At 43.6% G+C, this 21853-nt stretch overlaps 1 pseudogene; it reads right to left on the bottom strand.

Moving 5' to 3' along the window:
* Nucleotides 1-494: 494 nt before the first annotated feature.
* Nucleotides 495-16738, bottom strand: LOC146188360 (deoxyribonuclease-2-beta-like; annotated as a pseudogene).
* Nucleotides 16739-21853: the final 5115 nt, after the last annotated feature.

Raw genomic sequence — 21853 nt, 5'->3', positions numbered from 1 at the left:
CGTGTGTCGGAGCTGCCCTCGCGGTCGTGATTCGCCACGAAGTCCGCCGGTACCGCAGAAATGACGTCATAAGAGCTACCGTTCAAAACGATGTCATAAGCACAGTCGGCGAAGCCGCGCATCACTTTCTTCGTTAGTTGTGTGGAGAAGAGGTGCGTGTGTGTGGTGTATATATAGCGAGGAGCGCACGGCCAGACTCAAACAACTATAGAGAAGGAGAGCCCGGCCACTGCTCAGCGCGTTAGCTAGGCTATCCTAAGCGTAGCCATGCAGCGGTTATTTTCACAACTTAACTAGGTTTAACCGCAGCTAAACCACTTCAAATTTTTTTTTGCCGCTGATGCTTTGAATTACAGCGTCCCAGACAACGATGTGGGACAGTTTATTATAGCAGTGCTATTTTTGATGCCTAACTGGATCTGAAAGCAGTTTGATCAACATAATGGAAGTTGTGGAATTTGCGAGCTTCATTTATTTCAAACCTCTTTTGAGGTCTACGTTAATAACTTCTCCGCTTTGTCGCCTTTGCATCTACTTCTTAATGCGATGCTTCTTCTGAATAGTTCCGCCAAGGCAGGGTCAAAGAGGCACGTTATTTCGCCACCTCGTTTCTTCTGAGAGAGCTGCAATTAAAAACAAACAAGCAATAGCAAGTGGTTATTGCACTTCTTCAGGGCTTTGAAACTACAAACTTTATAAAAAAATAAAAAACAGGCTAATCTTTCCATAGCCGTCACAGTATTCTGATGCATAAAGTATCCTGAGCACAAAAATTAACTGTCTTGCATAATCAAATGCTTGAATATGAACATACATCAAGATTATGCCATTGATTATTGAGCTACTGACAGTTTTGTTGTTCGAAAGATCAACAAGTTCTGTACAGCTGACTCCTTTAATCTTTGTCACACTAAAGATTGGAATGTTAGTGAAATTATACGAGAAGAAATAAGGAACCCCATCCTCACGGCAGACACAGGAAGTGTCCGAATTCTTTTTAGGGGGACTGGGTAAGCCCTACAGTTCCCACATACATTTGGGAATATGGGGATGCACTTTTTTTCAACACCTAATAGGGATATCGTCAAAGGGTTGGTTTGATTTTTTTAGTACTTTGTCGACTATCGCCTCAATCTCGTGCCCATTCTCTCATGCACGTGTCCAATACATTAAAGCTTTCTGACTTCAATGCTATCCTCATATCGCTTCGCTTCTGTCACTACCAGAAACGCCTTCTTGTTACGAACTCCGAGATACTTTAAATATCGCATTGCAAAGCCTTCCCCACTTCTGCGGGTAATTTGAAGTGAACCCGAAACTTCCATGCAAGCTGTGGTTTCTTGGTAGTTCAGCTGGTAAACGCTTTCGTGCTGTGGTTCACTAAATACATTTTTTGAGCTGCACACCTGACACTGTTTTGCCATGACTGCATCATCAACACTTTCCAGAGTCAACACTGGCTGCAGAAAGGAGTGCAATATTGGAAGTGTCTCCCCGTTCCTTCCAACGTGCATACAAGACAACAGCCATGTCTATGTCATTATCATTGAGGTCCACAGACTGTTCAGCAGCAGGATGCATCGCCTTCTAAGCCACAGCTTGAATATGACCTAGATGCTCTTCATTATCCTTCGCAAACATCATTAGTGTCATTGGGAGGTTCAGCATAGCACATAGAACATATCCAGTGGCTGCACCTTTACCGATGCATCTCAAGGCCTACGCCAATCTCAGATAGCCGTCATAGACACCGGAAGCAACCTTTTCAGAAGTGTGGATTTTTTGTGAGGCATTACATACGAAGCAGATCAGCTTGTAGACGATGAAAATACCAACGCATTCGGCAGCATTTTCTCTAAGCTGCATCTCTCCGCCTCATAGATTACACGCAGGACATTGTGCTACAATACTGATATGTTCATGTCTGAAAAGGCAAAGGCAGTGCCACAAACGCCTGGCGCTTCTTTTTGGAGCTGTGCGCAAAGCTTCGACCTTGAGGACCACATCGGGTTTGCTGCTGGCATTCCAGGGACTTCGGGAGATCTATTCCGTGCAGCTTACCAAGTAAATTGATTTAAAATGGCGAGAATTGGGCCTAGTTGGTTATTCATATTGGTTTCACCGCGCTAACACATTGAACGACAGAAAAGACAAACACCACGGAGCGCTCCCTGGTGTTTGTCTTTTCTGTCGTTCAATGTGTTAGCGCGGTGAAACCAATATAAATTGATTTGCATGGAACAAACGCTTTTGAAATACTTTCGGTCTCCCATCTTGGCAGAAGTCAATAAAGCTCAAACACACGCAGTAACAGTGCGTTGTCGCAGAAACACAGAAGACGCAGCACGTTCACCAAGGGCAAAGCTTTCACCGCTCAACACATGAAATACATGTCACAGGCATGAAACAGCGTCGCAGGCTTCTCTTGAGTAACAAGTTGAAAACTGTTGCCAGATGTTCTTGTATTTTAGCTAAAACGAATAAAGTTTTCTTTTCTATATATTGTTACGAAAACAGCACGTAGAGGGGGCGTATCGCGACTCGCTGGTCGCTTTGCTTTCAGAACGCTTTTTAATATTCGTAGCATTTGCACTGGATGAAGTGTCATACAGGAAAAGATACAGAAAAGCATGTTCTTTATATTTAGGAAAACAAACTTTTTTCTAATTTTTGCTTATCCTGTCCCCCTAGCCTAAGTTTAAAATCTTGGCGTACCTGACGAGATGAATCTTTTTCTGGCAATTTTAGTTTTTAATGTAGGGAACAGCGGCTGCGTTTCTTTGAATACGTAACGCTGGAAGCACGTGCACTTTGTGATTTTGCGTACCTTACACAAGCACAAGTGGTTATAGCTGCCACGAGCCGTGTACTATTGCATAAGTGATCTCACTTAATTGAACACAAGGCGAAAGATTTTGCTCTACATGTGGCGTAAGCTAATCCTGACACACTGCCTGATAAGTCTAAAAGCGATCGTGGAGAGTGTAAAATGTAACTAAAAGTGGTTAACGCAAAAGGCGTTTTTCTCTGTGATACCACGAAGTGGTAATTGAGTAGTGTAAAGTTGTTTAAAAGCGGCAAACATTTTCAGCGCATGACAATTGTTTTACAATCCCGTGGAAATCGCGCACTTTAGGCAATTAGCTATTTATGATAATACCAGTTAGCTACGGTTAGTGGAACAGTATTACAGCGCGCGAGTGGGGTTTGTGTTAAGAGAAGGCGATTTCAGGGAATCAAGATTTGTTCATCAAACAGTTTACCAAGTGTGGACGTGAGTTTTACGCTAAGCATAAATATCATGCTTAAACTGGATGTCTTATGTAAAATCGTTCGCGTTAATAAAAAGAGTTAAAAATCATCTCTTTATTCACCCGGACAGGAAGATATCTTCAACTATATATAAAAAGCGGTACGCAAGTAGGAAAACTAAAATAGAAGCGCAAGACATTGAACATCACAAGTACTTTCATTTAAAAGCAATGATTTCTGCTGCTTTAGACCCTTTTATTTAAAAAGAGGAGGGATGAGAAGATGCTGACTAACGATATTCATTAAGTCGGCACCCCCCTGTTCCCAGTCCCGAGTGGGCTTTGCATGGCTTGTGCTTGGCTGCTCATGCTTTATGCATAAGAGAGCTGTTTTGCTACTAAGTATTTTTAATTTTAAAAGTTGTAGACGCCTTTTTAGGGACGTTCGAAGTCGCAACGTCATATGGGCATCATGCAGCGACTTTGCGAGTGCGGCTACGATATGATTCTGTTTCACCCTTCGTCAGTACTTTAAGAAATAAACCGCTATGATCGGTTCATTCAAAGCAGACAGACTCGAACGGGGTATCGTTTATGATAGCGAGTGCCTTCGCACACCACCGTAAATAGCGCACGCCGTTCAGGCTGTGATTCAGGCCAGTCCTGCACGCCAACGATGCTTTGTATCTCTACCGCCAGCGTGCAAAATTTTGTTATTGTCTAATAAGTCAACTGCCAAAAAGGAATATTTTAATATTTTAGGACTGTTAACCTTTGGCGTGTTCCAAGGAGGGATATCTATAATGAAAACAAGTTTCTCCTCCCAAGCAGCCGCCGCCAGCGTCAGTCAGCTCGTCTCCTTGACCGCTTGCACCGCTATAAGCTGGGACGAAGTTAAACATATCTTTTTTATGAGACAAGTTGATTTGCAGTAAGGCCAATTTCTTGCAGGCTACTGCATTGGCACGGAACGATTCCAAACAGTATCCAAGGGGCCTTCGCCGCGAAGCAATGTAGGCCTAGGGACGACTATTTAGCAGCGCAATCTGAAAGCGCCGTCCTCCGCCGCGCCTGCGGGTGCGCATTATTAAGCTCGTGGTATCCCCTGGTGTAAGTGTGTTCAACGTGTGTACTTGCATAGGGCCGCTCATGCTGCACGGTTTTTGCTTAACCGCTCGCAGTCACGATGAACAGTCGATGCTGCACCGTTACTGCCCTGTCGGGCCAAATCGAAGGCTGCATAAAAACGGCTTTCAGCGGTATTGCTAGCATTACCTGTTTTATGTCCTGGCTAAAAACGTGACAGCATGAAAAGTACACTGTTGAACCTCGAAGCTCGATCGAATGCTTTCCCACTCGGGCTCCTGCGTGCGACAGTCGGCTTCATTCGCCAAGCTCAGTTTGCGTGAGCAGCGGCTGCAATACCGCGCTGAACGCTGGTGAAGCCTAAAATAATTTAGTGCGATATGAAGGCAGCGCAATTTCACATACTAGCTGGCACTGTAGAGGAAAAATACATTCAACTAAATGGGTCACACTTCACGGTAAATCAGCGTGGCGTTAAATAGAAAACATCTATGGTAGTAAATATGTATTCCGTCTTCAGTACATGTTCCCGTCGGGTTCATTCGCTTAAAGCTCGTGCTCATTGACATTTCAATTATGACATACCACAGAAAATAATTCATTATGAAAGATCCATCAAAGTTTCCTCACATATGTAACTGTAACGCTGATCAGTACTGAGATTTATGCCTACGGAAGCAGAGAGCAAACTTCGTGGTCGCACTGGACGCTATTGCCAGTTCCACCACCTTGCATTATTCGCGACAGATGGAACTGCTTTTGCTGGAGCGCTAAGCTAAACAAGAAATTGCATCACATGCCCGGCTTCCATTTGCACCGCGCAGTAAGCGTTCTATCTACCGTACCGCTACTGCAGTACTAAAAACTTACTCACAGCCTAAGATTGCGTCAAGAGGAGCCAACGCGGACTTTCCCTCTTGGGCTCATATGAAACGCCACCATCAATTTAAGACGTCGGCGGCCCTGCCCCACAACTACAATAGCCTTAGTCAACTCGTGAAAACAGCTGGTGTGCGGAGAATTGAAAAGTATGACACATAAATAAATAGGGAATGGCTAGCAACTCCTTACAGTTATGTTGTCAGACTGCGTAATATTATGTCTACTAGACAATTTCTGGAAAGTTTTTACTCAGTTCTAAGAAGCAATGGTTATCATAGTGTCGTCATTACTGCAATTTTTCTAAGCAATTTACAGTATATTTCATTAGAATTACAATTTTTTTCTAAGAAAAGGTAGTGTAGCAGGGAGCATGTACGCCCCATGCAGAAGATAATGGGATTTGGTGAATGTCCCAGCAGCTAAGTCCCCTCTGGAGTACAGACATAATTAGCAAAATATGTTTATGGTGGCATATTGGAAGTGTGAATGTATGTTTTGACAAATTTTTCAGAACGGTCGATAATGGTTTCCTAACAGCCTATGACGGATGTTTGTGAAATTAACAATAGAACAAGTTATTCTATAGCATATGAGCCTTCATGATATTTACGACCCTCCTTTAAATCACCTGTAATTCTGGTTAAAACGTCATTCTATGTATATTCACGAACGTTTTCTTCTCATATACCGAATTTATTAGTAGTTCAAAAGATTTTACTACCCCCATACATTTTCTTCTTATTCAGCCATGAGAGTAATTAACCATTAACCCTAATCATTGGGTACTGAATAGTGAACTCTTGGAGGTGGGAGAACACAACTATAGGTGATACACAACATTTTGGGACTCCATCAAACTTTAGGTGTCCTCTACAAATTCTCACATTTGACTTCATCTTGCCAATTGTTCTCTGATATCTCGCGATAATAATCTGGTAACAATTCTCTAAATTTTGGGAGTTGACGAATAACTAAATTTTCTTACATCAAACGGGAGGCGCCCTCTGCATTGAATTACATTCTGTCGGATTATATTTTGCAGAATTGTAACTTATGGGGATAGCGAAGGGGCGGAGGACGTCGAAAATAAGTTGAATATTTTTTGTTTTATAGCCTAGGTTTTCAACAGCGAGCAGAAGCGCTTATATATAAATAGAATCCCCAGTTTCCACATGCAAAATTATCCCGCATTCCTTAATATCAATAACTATGTTCTTCCAGGAAATCCGGTGTAAAATGGCTACCTCGTTTATGCCCGCAGTGATGGTTCCGTGCATTAGGCTCTCTGCTACTGAAGGTGAGTATCATAATCAAAACTGGTCGCGGCAACATCTTGAGATACAGGCGGCACACAAAAACAGTTATGTCATCTGTTTAGTCAGCGGAAGCAAGCTGAAGCCTTCCACCATAGGCGTTTTTTTATTCTTCTTTCTCTGCTACCTTTATTCACACACGGTACGACTCAGATAATCTTCTTTAAGTGAGACTACTCGTAAATCACCAAAATCTTCAAACATTTTGTTCGAATTCTAAAGCAATCGAATCCACGGGGACTGGAGCCGGTATTGAGATGAGCACACGGCTCTCTTTCCCCTTCACTGGCTATCTCGGAGCAATACAGACGCCGCGTTCGATGCACTGGACATAAGGCCCTCTAAAAATCTGCGGCGGTGGAAGATTGGTTATGAATCTCCGCTACTGCGGCCACGTTTCAATGGAGCCAAAACGTAAATAGCCTTTAAAATATTATACTGGAGCCCACCATTACGGTACATCGTTTTTTTCATTTTCACTCCCGCCCTTCTCATGCTGCACTTTTGTTTACTACAGAGCAATTCACATTTAATATTTACCAATGCATGAGTAGCTTATGGAGCATACAACTTGCAGGACAGGACTCAAAAGAATTGGAAAATTTCTTTAAAATAGTGGTTCGGCCAGGACTTTACTCCCGTTACTGACAGGTCCGCTATATTCCGCACACTCTCGTCCGTTCACAGCCCTTACGTTTAATTTTCAGGCAGCTATGATTTCATTGACATTGTGGTGCCACATTAGCGACGCCATTAAAGGCAATGTATACAACTACGTTGAGGCTATGGGGACCGCGGCGACCAAGCGCATGGTCTGTTTATTTTTTCGCATGGGATGAACTTTTCTTACCAGGAAAAAAAAACTTCGGTAGAAACTAAATGATTTATCTACAATCCGCATTACAATAAACGCTAAACAGTTGTACGATTTCTTCGTGAGGCAGCATAAACAGCACTTAGAACACCCGCTAGTGGAAATAAAGAAAAAAATAGGCATGAGCAGGCCGTGCAGTGCAAAGAGAGGATAACCAATGCTGGCTAAAGGCCTCATAATTAAATTCGAAGGGATGGGAAGCGTTGCAGGTGCCGGCAAAAAATTAGGTGCCTGGAGGAGGTAAACAAGTTCGCTAGGGATAAGGGGATTTAGCTAGCGCAGGACTTGGTTAATTGAAATAATATTGAAAAATACTTAGCTCCGCAATGTGTTTAGTCCGGCAGAAGCTGATAAAAAGGCGCTCATAAGGTCCGCCTGAAGCTTGTTCGATTAAAATGTATTTGCTAAATTTGTTGCGTTGCTCATTTCAACGATTACAAAATCTACGGAACTCTGGATGGAAGTATATATTTTTTAACTCTGGATAAATGTAGCGTACACATCAGTTATGCGCAATGCAGATTTAAAGCGACTACGCAAAAAAAAACGCCGTATCCAAAGTCCTACCCTCCTGAATTACGAATGTAATAGGAATATTCCCTACTATTGTTCAGATTAAGTCTGAGTCGTGGAAAATCATCGCCGTCAGAATACAAATCTTGGGTTTCTTGAGACAACTCAGCTATGCCTGGCCAGCAGTGGATTAGCGGTCAAAAGAAAATGCACGGGCCTGCTACTGGTTCTGCAGCTGAACCACTTCCGCTGCCTCGTGCGGATGAGAGAGAGAAAGTAGAGACGAAAGACGAGGGAGGCAAAGACGCGCGTCGCAACAGCCGCCGTCCACCACCCAAGCAGTGGCGGGTGCAATGACAGCAAAAGCAGATGAAAATTCGGTGCCAGGCCAGCCCCTCCGCAAGAGGCGCTGACCCACCAGTCCCGGCCCCTTAGGGCCAGGAACAGCCACCCTTCACCACCTCCCCATTTCTAACGACTCAGTATAGAATTTGGCACCATGAAAAGCAGCACTGACACGACCAATCGCGTGCCTATGCAAGCTGTATTCGTTTTTAGAAACGTCCACACAGCTCCAACGCTTACTTCTCAGATTAGACGTAGCGTTCATTAGCTGGCCCTGAGCCTTGTGGTATTAAACTGCCTCAAACCGACTCAGGTTATTAGAGGCGTTTTTGCTGATATCTGGTAAACAAGAATTAGGCTTGCTTATTTAATGGCTTTTTTTCGGTAAAAATTGATACGCTGTTGAGTTTTATTGGCGAAGCGTTTATATTTTGAAACAGAGATTAACAGTGAAAAGACAAAGCATGTCACTGTTAACCGAGAGTTTTGATGTTTTTGGGTACACTGGAAAACATCCACTTGCTAACTGGGCTCACCTACCGACTGCTTGTTGTTATCCTCAAGACAAAGTTGGTTTGTGCACTAAGGTAGTCACCTGATCTACATTTGATGTGCCGCGTGATTTGGGGAAAAATGGTAACAGGAGTGTTGCAACCTGAGTTAGGGATGTTGACGTACGATGCACGGACATTGATTTATATCACTTTTTTGGTGAATAATGTAAGTTATGATGTTTGAATAGGTTCAGACCTTCTGTTTTTTGTCATCTGCATCCGCGAAAATGATTAAAAATCTTTTTTGACAAACACTGATAAAATGTTCAGATATGGGATGCCATTTTTGTTTATTCGTTTTTCCGAAGTATACAGGGCAGAAAAACAAACTTCTGGGTTGATATTTTATCGCATAAAAATTCCCAGACTTCTGCTTTCATGAGGGGCGAAGACGTGACAGCGACAACTGTGCACCTTTCTGCGGTATTCCCTGCAGATCAGAATTACATGCTCTCTGCGCCCTACGAAACACCGTTGCAAGACCAGCTGAACATCTGGCTACACATAACCGTGCGAGCTTTCAATTACCCGAGGGTGAGAACAACGCAGATAGCATCCAGGATCGCCTTGGCCACTGGGGCTGGACATGGCAAGGCGTCCCTATTGTGGGAAAAGAGTGGGCTGTTTCTTTTTATGAAATTGTCAGCATAAGTCTTCCCTGCATATATTTCTTAATACAGGTATCAAAGCAAATTGGAGTTGATAATGGCCTCTTCTTGTAAGAATGGTTAGTTTTTGCTATTTTTGAGATGCTTCTCGTTCTTTTCCCCTGAGAAAACTTGAAAACCCTGCCTCTGACACTATCGAAATCCTAAGAATTCTTAACCTGCTCTGATATGACACTACACACGTGTGCCACGAGTTTCCCCACCATTAGAATGCGTCGCTTGACGCTTGGAACAGAAACATATGCCTCAGCTGACTAGTAGAGCGGACTAGCCAATGATTTTCTGTGGGAAACTCGCTTAGACGCATTATGTTGTACAGTGCACCCCACGTAAATCGCAAAAACATTCCCGCCCATAGCGGCCGCTTTTCGACGACAGCGAAACGAAATTAACCCGTGTTCTTTACCATGTCATTGCAGACTAAAGAACCCCAGCTTGTTAAAATTTCTGGAGCCCTCCCCCATGGCGTCTCTCATAGACTAAGTCGGTTTGGGCGTTAAAACCCATAAACTAAACCAAAACGCAAGAATATCCTGCCATGCACCGCTGTCGCTGTTGCCTTTCGAAGCAACTCTGCATTGTTAGCACCACACTCGCGCAAGAACTAAGTCATTATCATGACTATAGAGCAGTATAATTATGATTGCTCATTCAAATTTTACTTACATGATGTGGAGTGAATATTTCTGGAGCCCTCCCCCATGGCGCAGCCGAAACGACAGCCTGGTTACTACAAAAGAAAACAAGCTACTGTCAAAATATTCCTTATAGCTGTGAGACTGCGTTGAAAACAAATATATAGCAGCAGTCGAAACATTTCAATGTAAAATACGAGGAAGCACTGTAAATTGCGGCTGCCTATAAATAGAAGCTTGACGCCAGCACAAGAACTGAAGAACGCAGTCTTACAGCCGTGATCATTCATAAGAAATTGTCAACTGCACACAGAACCAAACAAAGCAGCACCGTGTCACAATTATCCAACGGCGAAGGGCCCCTCGTTAAGCCACAACTTGAATCTTAGAGCGGGACTAAGCCTGCAGGGCGGAAGCATACGGTAGTACGCGCGAGACAAAGGCAACTTTTAAACCGAGACCATCGCGTCCCTGGCGGTGAAAAAATAAATGACGATTTCTGAAGATTGAATCGCGCTCCCGGGGCACACCTTCTTTGTCTAGCGGTGGCGTTGCGTGCAAATCTTCGCTGTCGGATTCCAGCTCCACCTTATGTCCTACTCACGCGTGCAGACCACGCGCCTGCGAAAGGTATTCCCTGGCGCCATTGTGTGATGCGTCTCACAATTGCGCCCTAATATCGAAAAATTTCAACCAAACTGTAAAAGGTTTTCAGGTAATGTTCTGCTTCCTACCCTCTTTGTAGATCAGTGTTACCCTGCTTCCAAATCAAGGTAAAAACAATCTGCGACGAGGTGACGCTTCATATGGATCAGGATGAGTAAACTGGCTCGCTCTATAAAGAGGACGTATGTTGCATGTTCTGTTGCATATATCAAGGCAACTGCGTCCCTGCGACCTTGTCCAGGATTGAAAGCGGTGATGTTTGCCTGTCCATAGTTAGCGTGAGCCTTATTCGCTATCGGGGCCGTCTATTAATCGTAATGTCCGAACTACGCGTCTCAGTCCAGAGCACTATATAGCTCTCGAGCATGTAAGTGGCAGATTTTTGTGGTCTGTACTGGAAAAACAGACTACCGGAGCAGATGTTTGGAAGATATAAAACTCATTTGTTTCGTTGGTTTTATGTTCAAGGCTGCTTTAAAGCACATCCTAAACTACACACTTCTATATAACAAACGCAAGCCATGTGACCATCATGTTCGATATAAGTGAGCTTGACCTTATGTATACCACTATTATTCCAGAAGGCGCCTGGCTTCTTCCACAACATACTCACCATTCTATTTAATGAGGAGAAGCAGAAAATTCCTTTGTGCCTCGCCACGTACCACTTGCTGTGATCTTCCTTGCTTGAGAACTTCGCATGCCCATTTTTTGTTTTGACGTCGATCACATCGATATCGTTCACGTCGTACCTTTTCGTGCAGTGCATGCTCTGAGCTCCACCTGCGCCGTTTTTCCAAGATTGCACGACAATACTGTCATTCATTTGCTTGTCCAGCTCCTCTGTGTAGATATCTGCACAAGTTGAGCAGAGCATATGTACAACTCTTTCGTGAAATATACGGAGCGCTGCGCATGCAGCTTGCAGGTGTTTGTATTAGTTGACACCATTTTTTATGCAGTATGATGGCAACACCTGATGCATATCTTGAACCAGTGTTCTTTCTGGACACTGGCAGTATGTTATTCAGAAATAAAAAGGAACATGACTATTCACTAGAAACATTTCTAATACATTCGAGTAACAATCACTGTTGTTCATAATAGCCTCGCAGGTGTCGGCGTTGCTTGAGGGAAAAGAGAGGCATGCACCTCTCCCTGGTGGTGATAATGTTCTAGAAACCAGGACATTGATAGATTGTCGTTCTGTGTAACGCCATGACACCAGAAGGCACAGCCACGTTTGCTTAGTTGAGAGAAGAACCTTCGTATTCCCTCTTAAACACACTTCTCTTTTACCAATCATGGGCATTTATATATGTTGGGTAAAATGGGCATTTACATTTCGTATGTTGGTAGCCTACGCAGATATAAGTAGATCTATAAGAGAGGACACCTCTTAGGTACCTATGCTCATTTTTGAGCTACCCTAATATATTGGTGCGCAAAATGAATTAACTTCGCTCTCCGCCAATCCGTTATACTCACTGACTCAGCAAAATAAAACATTTTTATACCTCAGAGTTCACGCATGGGTGTTACCGTGGGCTCATGAATGTTTTACCCCCAAAAGCGCGGTATCAATTATTGGGACTGTAACATCAAATGCCGCATAACAGCTTGATAGTACCACACATTTTGTGTTTCGTTTCGTTTATGTAGAAAGAGAACCTGTTATTGCGTTGCGTTCATAGCTCCTGCCGTTGATGGAACAGAGTTTCCTGGAATGTTATAGGGTGGTTTCCTTCATATGAACGAAGAATTGGCCCTGGTTGGTTAGTTATAGAGAAGTGAATTGTGACCACGTATGAGTGAAAATGAATAATTTATCTTAATACATTACCTTTTGGATAATTTGGGGGTTTCGCGATCGCCAATACTGGTTTCCCTCTTGTGGTCTTCAGGAGATCCACTTTTAGGTACTTGTACCCTCTTGAATAATTTCGAGTGAGTATATCCCGAAACAAAGAATACAGTTTCGTCCGACTTGGGGAGTTAGCCTGGTAAACATTCGCCGCCTGCACTTGCAAATGTTGAGCTGCGAGAAGTGAAACAAAAATCATCATTTATTAAGACGATTGGCACGTGCGTTTTAGGGCAATTTATTGCATGATTACGTTATATATCCTGAAGCAGTCGAAATATAATATATTCAGGTTTTTGTGGCATTTTTACTTTCAAGTGGTCCAATCTAGCGCAGAATAGTCTATTCGACATGTGAAAAACGTGTTCACGAAAGCAGTAGTTTCGAAATCTGAGAAACACGATGTAAAACTATTGCAAAGCCAAACTTTTAAAAATGACAGCTTCAAATTTCCAATACACTAGGTCTTAGAAATAATTCGTACCATTACAAAAGTCCGGTGTGAAAAAAAACAGTTACGACACGTAAATCTCGCCGTATAATCATGCGATGACAAAAGTGCATCAGAAACAGATTTTTTGAAGGAGGTGTGAAAAAGATTTAGAACTGGTAAGAAAGAGACAAGGAGTCTCTTCGCGCTTGAGTCAGATTTAATCAATGTGTCAATTTCGATTGCCCCCACACCTACCAGCACCGGGCTTAGTTCAACATTTTACAGAAATATTTGCAAATCACAAATACAAAATTAATATTACATTGTATAAGCATACATACAATAAACATATGACGAGCTAGGTAATGTAAGTGCTGTAAATTATCTAAGCAAATGTTACCTATTTCTCCTTACCAACAACGTTCACTGATCGCAGAGGGAGTGAGAGGCACAGGAAAAGTGCCCATTCTCTCGACCACTTCCAGGGTAAGCATAGCCTTCCTTTACATCCTCCACAAACCTGGGCACACTGTGCTGCAATCACACCGCGCCCTCTCTTTTATTCCTGCCGGTCATGAGAATGCCTGTTAAGAGAAGTACATATCTTTTTGTTTCATGTAAAAACGCTTAACAGAGAAACAAATGAGAATAGTATCATCGACTAAAGGCCCGTTCACACTTGCGACTAGCAGCGGTCGCGCGACCGTTTTGGTCAAAAAGCGACAGTCGTAAATGGTCGCATCTGTCGAAAAGCGACTGCTGCGGGCCGATCGGGCACTGCTAGAATTTCTAGTCGCGCGACTACTAGTCGCAAACCATTTCACCAATCAGCGAGGTCCCGGAATACTCGATCGAGCACCTTCTCAATGCAATTAAAGGTACCCCTACCTTTTTCAACAAATGGCATTCGGAATTCAAAGGCAGGGAAAAGGAATATATGGCCTGGGAGGAGATTGGAAAGATATTCAGACTATCCGGTGAGTATCATGAACTTTTGAGAAATGGTGTTTTCACGCAGGCGCAACATTTTATATTGACCCCACGGTGATTGACACCGTCTATTCATCGTCGGCGTTCTCCTGGAAACACGAGAGTGCGGCATGCGCACCGGCCCGCCTGAAAAAGCTGAAGCGTCTGGAAAGCGGCTGCTAACGACGTTCGCTCTCATCGCCCAGCAGCTCTCCTACTCCCAACTAGTTCGGAACGAGAACAGAACGAGAAGGCGACTGTTGCAACTGTGAACATCGGTAGTGGCGAGCTTCTCTCCTCTGGTCGCGCGACTGGTAGTCGCGCGTCCTTATCTAGTCGCAAGTGTGAATAGACCTTAAGTGCTAGTTGGATGATCAGCAGCATTGCAGCCTCGGAAATGGCTCACGTAATCTGGCATGCTCTATAAAAAAATGAGATTTAAAAGTATTTATGAATAGGCAAAGTTGTGCACTAAAACAAGTTTTTTAAATTGATGAGAGAAAATAAACATTTTAACAATAAATGTACCTAAACCGAAAGCTTTATCTAAGCTCGTTCATCAAGACCTTCACTGCCTTATATCACATTGTACCCGGAGTTTTCCGACAGGGTTAATAATTCCGTTTAAAAGGTGTTCACTCTATAATTTTGAATTATGTTCCCTACGACTATGTAAACGTTCAAAATTACTCGTACCTATTTAAATTTAGGTATTATTGTTTCTTTCGTTCAACTTTGATGCTGTATTTACATGAACCGCTTTCGGTGAAAAAGGTGCCTAAAAAGTACAATCTTTGGCCACACCGGGGATATATATCCATTTTATCATATTATGGTAGCTTTATTCTTCATTATGATGCATCAATATCTACAAAGTAACGTGCGTCATGAAGCAGTTTTTCGCATTCATGTAGAATACAAAGAATCTCAAACCTACCTTTAGAATGTCCTCCTCGAGTACCATTAAATCGCCCGGGCAGTTGATCGTTATATGCAACATATGCAACATCCTACAACCATACAAAATGAAAGTTACTCTCCACAAATACACAACTTAAGATAAAAATGCTGAAAACGCTTTTGAGGCAAAATCAGCACAAAAATGTGCTGTTAAAGATTCATTGCTGAAAAAAGAAGTGATCTTTGCCAACAACTACTGGCTGACCTTAAAGTTAGGGGCTGCAATACTTTCCACATATAGCACCGGAGACGAGTCTAAAACTGTAAAGATTTGGGGCGTTTACTAGGCTATGAGGCCTGTTAGGGAAAACCTCAGCGCAGTAATAGTGTGCCCGGTATGCTTAGTAGGGAAAACGATGCTTTATGCAGTTTTGGCACTGTGCAGGGTGTAATTTCACACGAGCCTCTTTGGTGAAGTGGATAGACAGGAATCTAAGTTATACAGAGTTGGCCTCTTTCCGGAAAATGTTGGATATCAGGTGAGAACATTTTAGTTTTTTATTAACTTCAGCAGCCGTAAAAAAGACAGCACAAAAGGCAGATTGTGGTGGCTTGTTTATTACACATGGCATTTCCTCTCGCTGCAGAAACTCGCAGTGGGGGAGTGATGCAGCGACTATAAACGGAGGTCCAAGGAATCGAGCAAGGTACATTTGCATGGTAAATTTGCCTCACAAAGTAAACATGAAAACCTCCTTTAAATAATCGCTCGATTGCTGGTGTAAGTGGTAGGGATGAATTTTATCTATGCATGCTCATGAATAATACGCACTGGGGTCAAAAAGCCAGCAGTATAAGCCTGTAGCAGAGGTTAGCAGGTATTACGTTATGGTGATCGCCTTAACTTAGAAAAGGGAAGTGAGATAATTGAGAGAGCGTTTACCAATAACATCGGTTAAAACAACTATCTGTGTAGTATCATAATAGCCTCGTGTTCAAGCGAGGAATGGGACATCGCTGGCCTCAGTGCCATTAAAGATTTAAACAACTGTTTACTATCTTTCATCAAAAAGGTGGAGAAAGTAAAGGGAGTCGACGAGAATAACGGGGAGCTTAAGCTGAGAATTTATTCTTGCTTGTTCGAGCCGTCAAGAACATGCGCTAGCTCGAGGGGCGAGAAAGACGAGGTGGGCAAGCGAAAGAATATAGCAAGCGATTAGATTTAGAGGTGACGTGGAACATCACCGCTACTGTTCATGTGATTTTTTCCTCGAACTTCAACGTGCCAGAATAGTTGCGGCTTGTTTGGTAATATTTCAGGGTGCTATTTTGCATTCTGATTTATTCGTTTATTTTAGGAAAATGCATGGACACAGAAGGGTTTTGTGCCCATCTGTTATAAACAGCCGAAGAGTGTCGCCTAGTACGATGTGAAGAGTAGGACATACTGCTTCGCTTGGCGGACACCGTGGAACATCTATAGCCAAGCATTGGCAAAACGTCTGCCAGTAGCGTTGGACTCACGCGCCGGTATGATCATATTTGTGTTATGAATATTTAGCATCAGAGGGTTCAATATTCCGCCGTGCCCTCCCTACCCGCGAAGTAAAAACTGCTTTTCCCTTACTTTTCCAACATTCGTTTCTTTGCTTCCGCGCTTCTCCATCCCGAGGTGAATCCCCATTCTTTGCTTTTTCGTCTGGCTGTCCTATGTCTTTCATCTACTCTAGCCATTATCTTCAGCTTTACCCACATGCATACTTCAGCTGGCTCTCGTAGCACCATCACGAGATTGCTAACATTTCAGCCCTCGCCATAACGTTCTCTTCTAACTTTAGTCTCTCCATGGATGAATGGATGGCGGAAGCCGTATTCTGGATGCATATTATTTATCTGTATTATACACCCTAGCCATAAAACTTTCCGTGGACTGCTAATCTATCTTCTTGTTCCCCCTCTCAAAATAGGTACATTATTGCCATTTATATTTTCTAAGCACTACTTCATGGCATGTGGACCTCTATGCACCTTGCTCTTGGTACGGTTATACCCTCTTTACACGGGCAGAGTTAACCATGGTTAGCGTAACTGTGGTTACGCGAAATCGTGGTTAGCCCATTTACACGGCAGACCAAACCATGGTTGCACCCCTAACCGCGGTTATCGCAAACCGAGTTTGGTGATGTCGGTTTGCGTTGTTAACCGAGGTTATGGCGGCGTCTGTTGACGTAGGCTGCTCGTCGGCAGCCGAGTGCGCGAAGCGTACGAGCGTGTCTGCTTCAACAGTGTGCACTCCTTTAGCCGTATTGAATAGGAGGTGTCTACTGTGCCACCCGGCGTCTTCGGTTACGGCCTACAGCCAAGCATCTGCGTACTGAAGCCCTGTCCTGTGTCTGCAGTAGCGTTTGCGCGGCTTGGTGCTGAGCGCGGAACATCAAAAAATGCGCGGTGTTAGCTTTATCATGTAAGTGCACAAGTTCACAACACAAGTTCACAACACAACACAAGTTCAGCCTGCTCGCAGCGCGCGATGCTGCGAGCTGGCTGAGGTACGTTACACTTACCGCCGCGGTGAAGCGTGCGAGCGCGGCGAACGACGGCGGTGTGACTAACCCCTAGTCGTCGATAGGCCTAAATTGTTCTCTTCGAAGCCGCGGCGGTCGGCGCTTTGGAACTGATCAACGTTGTCGAAATCCTGTACTCATGAAACTTCCTTATTGTGCATCCTATTCTGCCACCGTAAAATAACAATATCATTATCTTTGGCTACGCATTAATCGCAGAGCTAGTATAAACAGAGCGGTGAGCCGCAATGCACCGGCGGCAGCTGGCTTGAGCAGAAACTTGATAGTGTCGCGGTTATCGGTCTTGCCAGCAATTTGCCGCTGGTCAGTTATCCTCAAGATTGATTAAATCCTGATATTAAGTTCAGTGTTCTAGATGCCAATAAATTTAGCACGCTTTATATCTGACGTCGGCGCTAGTGAGCCGCCGTGTCGTTCGCGTACAGTCTGCAGGAGGAGAGGCAAACGTGGCGGTGTTTACGGTGGTCGATGCGGTGCTGCCATTGTGCGGGGCTTGAACGCACTGTTTACGCCTTGTCGGATGGCACTCCAGAAACTACGTTATAAAGAAGATATTTGTAAATGCTGCTTCATTCCGCAGATCACCGCGTCGCTTCGGTTGTAATTTATGGGCAATGGCGGCCGTAACCGAGAACTGCGGCGAGCTGTGTAAGCACAGCTAACCGCGACTGGCGGCTAACCGTGGTCAAGTTCAGAAACCTCGTTTAAGCGTAACCGTGGTTAAGCCGACCTTGTAAAGAGGGTATTAGCAATTGGCCGGTCGTGCCGAAAAGGCTGAGCACAACGCGGGCACCGACGCTGATGATGCGCATTATAAAGATGGTGAGCATAAGAACTGTTCTTTAAAACTACGCTGTGCAAGCCTGTTAGCATGTAGATTAACAAACAACCAGTTTACAGTATAATAATTAATTGATGCCCGCCCAAACGCAGTCATACGGCTACAAAGGAAGACTATACAGGCTCCTCTGAAGCTTCGTTGTCAAAGAAAACTCGTCCGGTTGCGTGGGTCGAAGCCGGAACCACCGTCTATCCGGTAGAGGTTATCTACCAACTGGGCAAACCCGGACGATCAGCACGTCATATGCTAAGGCGAGAGCGCGCTAATCGTAACTCTTTCTTGGAAATAATGATAAAGCTGCATAGCCATCTTTGTTGCTGTGTGACTGTGGTTGGCTGGATAAATATAAGTAATTACTCCCTTATTACAAATATATCTACCTTGGTCGATTCTCGTAAATATTTGCCCATATAATACTGTGCAGCCAGGCTATATTTGCTGTTATCAGATGCTATTAATATGTACAGTTTTTTGCGAGAAACAAGTTACGTATTTTTGAGTATAAACATTGCGAACACCTAACATCCGCTTTCAAGGTTTTTATGCGAGAGTACTAGAAGCTCACTCAGCAGAACCACTTGCAACTCTCTTTCGTGTGCATGTCTATGGGCCCTAAAAGCCCTTAATGGACACGTCTAACTAATGACATAATCTTACCAGCGTACCGAACGGTGCTACTACGTTATCGGGCTAGCAGCCGTAAGCGACCACCCAAATAGATATAAAGCCCCTCTTTCATGAAGCGGTGTCAAGGCGCCTGCATGTTCTAATAATAGCGTCCCTGCCTTTGTATCCCACATTCTATAACCTTTATTGCCGGAAAAGAGTCAAGGAAGCTGTAGAACCATGGGGTTTTTAATACACTATGAGCGAAATGAGAAAGGTTCACAGCAGTGATGCTGTAAGCGGGATGCCAATACTACAAAGTTTGAACGGTCAATGACCGACTCGTGTAAGGCGGATCGCGCGTGTGTCACGAGCAGGATGCATGTCTATTTGCAAGTTTTCTTCAAATCTTTTGTAAACGCGCTCGAACACGTATGAATGTATAGCGTGTGTCCAAGGTAACTTTAGCAAAGGTCTCAAGTATTAAACACCTGGGATAGGTCAGACAAGCCTCCTGTTTGCAGTTTCCCGCCATCTGGCGCACCACAGGCATTTTTTTATTTATTTTGCAATTAACTAACTAGTAAATAAGGTAATTGTTCTAATTTACTAACAATTGAATTTAGACAACAAAAGTGATCTTCAAAGCTTGAGAGCACCTTCTCAGACCCCCATTCCATTTGTTTCTGATAAAGGCTCACGTGTATTGTTTTTCCAAGCTCTAACGAAAGCCCGTGAAATGGAAAAATATCACGTGACTGGTGCATTCGTGGGCCACGATTGCGGTGCTCTCAATCGTGATTTGAGTGAATGAAATCGTCTACGGCCGTGACTCCACAGCACAGGCCCAGAGGTGTTCTGATATGTTGACGGTGGTTGCAGCCAGCGTGATGAGCTCGCTGTGAATAGCACCGCCACGAGCGTCGACGGCCTGAAGCCGACGAAAATAACCACCGTAGACATATCGGCCTACCCCTAGAACGGGGTCGTGGAGCCAAGGCCAAAGTTGGTTTTCTTCACTGACGTCTAGACTGAGAGCAGCACAGTCGTGGGGCACGAGTGGGCCAGTCAAGTTATATTTTTTTCTATTTCGCGACCTTTCCTAATAGCGTTGAAATAAAGGGAATTGGGATTTTGGAAGGTGCACTCAAACTATGTAAATCTATTTATTATCTTAAGGCAGAAGCTAGGAAATTAGAAGAAAGTCATCTTAATTACGAACTAGTTAGTTGCTAAAAGTTTCCTGTGGTGCGCCAGATGGCTGGCAGCTGTATAATAGTGGTTGCTCTGGCCTACCTCAGATGTTTCATTATTTGACCCTTAGCTATATTTAGCTTGAACACCCTCTATAGGTGGGTGCTGTGCATTAATAATGTCATTTTTTCCGTTCAAGAAAGTTCTACAGGCATCTGAAGAGCACTGTTTCTTATTGTGACCAAATCCGAGTGTTGTCTACGCGGCCCTTTCATTTTTGTCTCTGTAGATTAATGCATATGCGGTGTTCTTTCTACCTTTTATTTTGTGCAAAAAAAATAAAATTAGGGGTTCAAGTGAATGGTTTCAGATCAGGTAGCCGGATCAAAATGCTGCAGGTTGAAGGCAGATTAGCAAATCTCGTTTATTTTTGTCTATTTATAGTTCGTCATCCGCTTCGATTTACCATAATTGTGCCTTCCGCCCTCCTTTTCTCCTCCTCCCTACGAGAATGGAAGCACTTTTTCTAGTACTACACCTGGCGTTCCCGCATCTTAGGAGCCCGCGTGCAAGAAAACGTCTGTGCTTGGTTTCTTTTTGCTGTTAGTATTCAACTGAATCGCAGCAAAATAAATCATTTCAATGCTATATATGAAACCAGTGAAATGGCTACGTGACCACATCACGCAAAACGTGCTTCAAAATTAGATATAATAGTCTTCTGTATGGAGGAGTAAGAGCTGTCTTCTCAGTTATATGTATTCAAGATGACAAAACGAGAAAAGTTGTTTGCGCCCGAAGCGGTGGCTCGAGAAGTTAGGCCATTCAACTGCTCGTGGTGGCGCGTGAAGCTGCCACGGTCGTATTTCGGTAGAGGCAAAAGGAAAGGTGAGCGTTTAGTCTACTATGTACGCATACGAGGAAGAACACCACGTGAGTAAAACGTCTGGAGCACACCACTGTATGGTAAATCATAGTTGATGTGCTTTGGGACGCTAAATCCCACATACCATATACAAACCGGCTTATGTTTCACTTAGCATCCATTTTCTAGTGTTTGTCTGGCACGTGCAATAATGCATGTACAGAATATAAAAAGATGTGCCATGTAATGACATGCATCTGTTAAAGTTTGAATAGGCGCTATATTTTTCAAGCATAAAATAAGCAGCCTGAAAGGTAAGGTGTTCATACACAACGCAACATATTTTGCCTCTGTCAGGCCTGGGACATAGCTGAGCAAGCTGGGATTGTTTGCTGAAGTGACTGGCCACCACAATACAATTGACGACAGAGCCTAGATTGTGAGCCTCACTATGGCAGCCAGAATGGCTGAAAGTTGCATTGAAATTAGAATTATATCTCAGCCACACACGAAGCAAAACTTCCTATAGTTAGTCAAAAACCTTTCGGAGATAACGATACCAAACTGCAGCAATAACACTAATGCTCGGTTACCGCCACCAGGATTAACTAGAATTTTTAAATGGAGTATCTAACGCGTTAAGTTTAACCATGTCACAACATAGCTAAACTTGCTGCAACAACATCACGCAAGGACGTTATCTTTTAGAAATATCTTGCAGCACCCGAAAGCTAGAAAATCTGCGCTACTGTACTGGTGCGCCTGTGGAGATACAGCAGGCCCTTAGGCTAAACTAAACGGTCACATGA

This window comes from Amblyomma maculatum, chromosome 5 (assembly GCF_055883805.1).
Source record: "Amblyomma maculatum isolate TAMU_Amacu chromosome 5, ASM5588380v1, whole genome shotgun sequence".
Taxonomy (NCBI): Eukaryota; Metazoa; Arthropoda; class Arachnida; order Ixodida; family Ixodidae; genus Amblyomma; species Amblyomma maculatum.
This window is presented reverse-complemented; position numbering and strand designations above follow the sequence as displayed.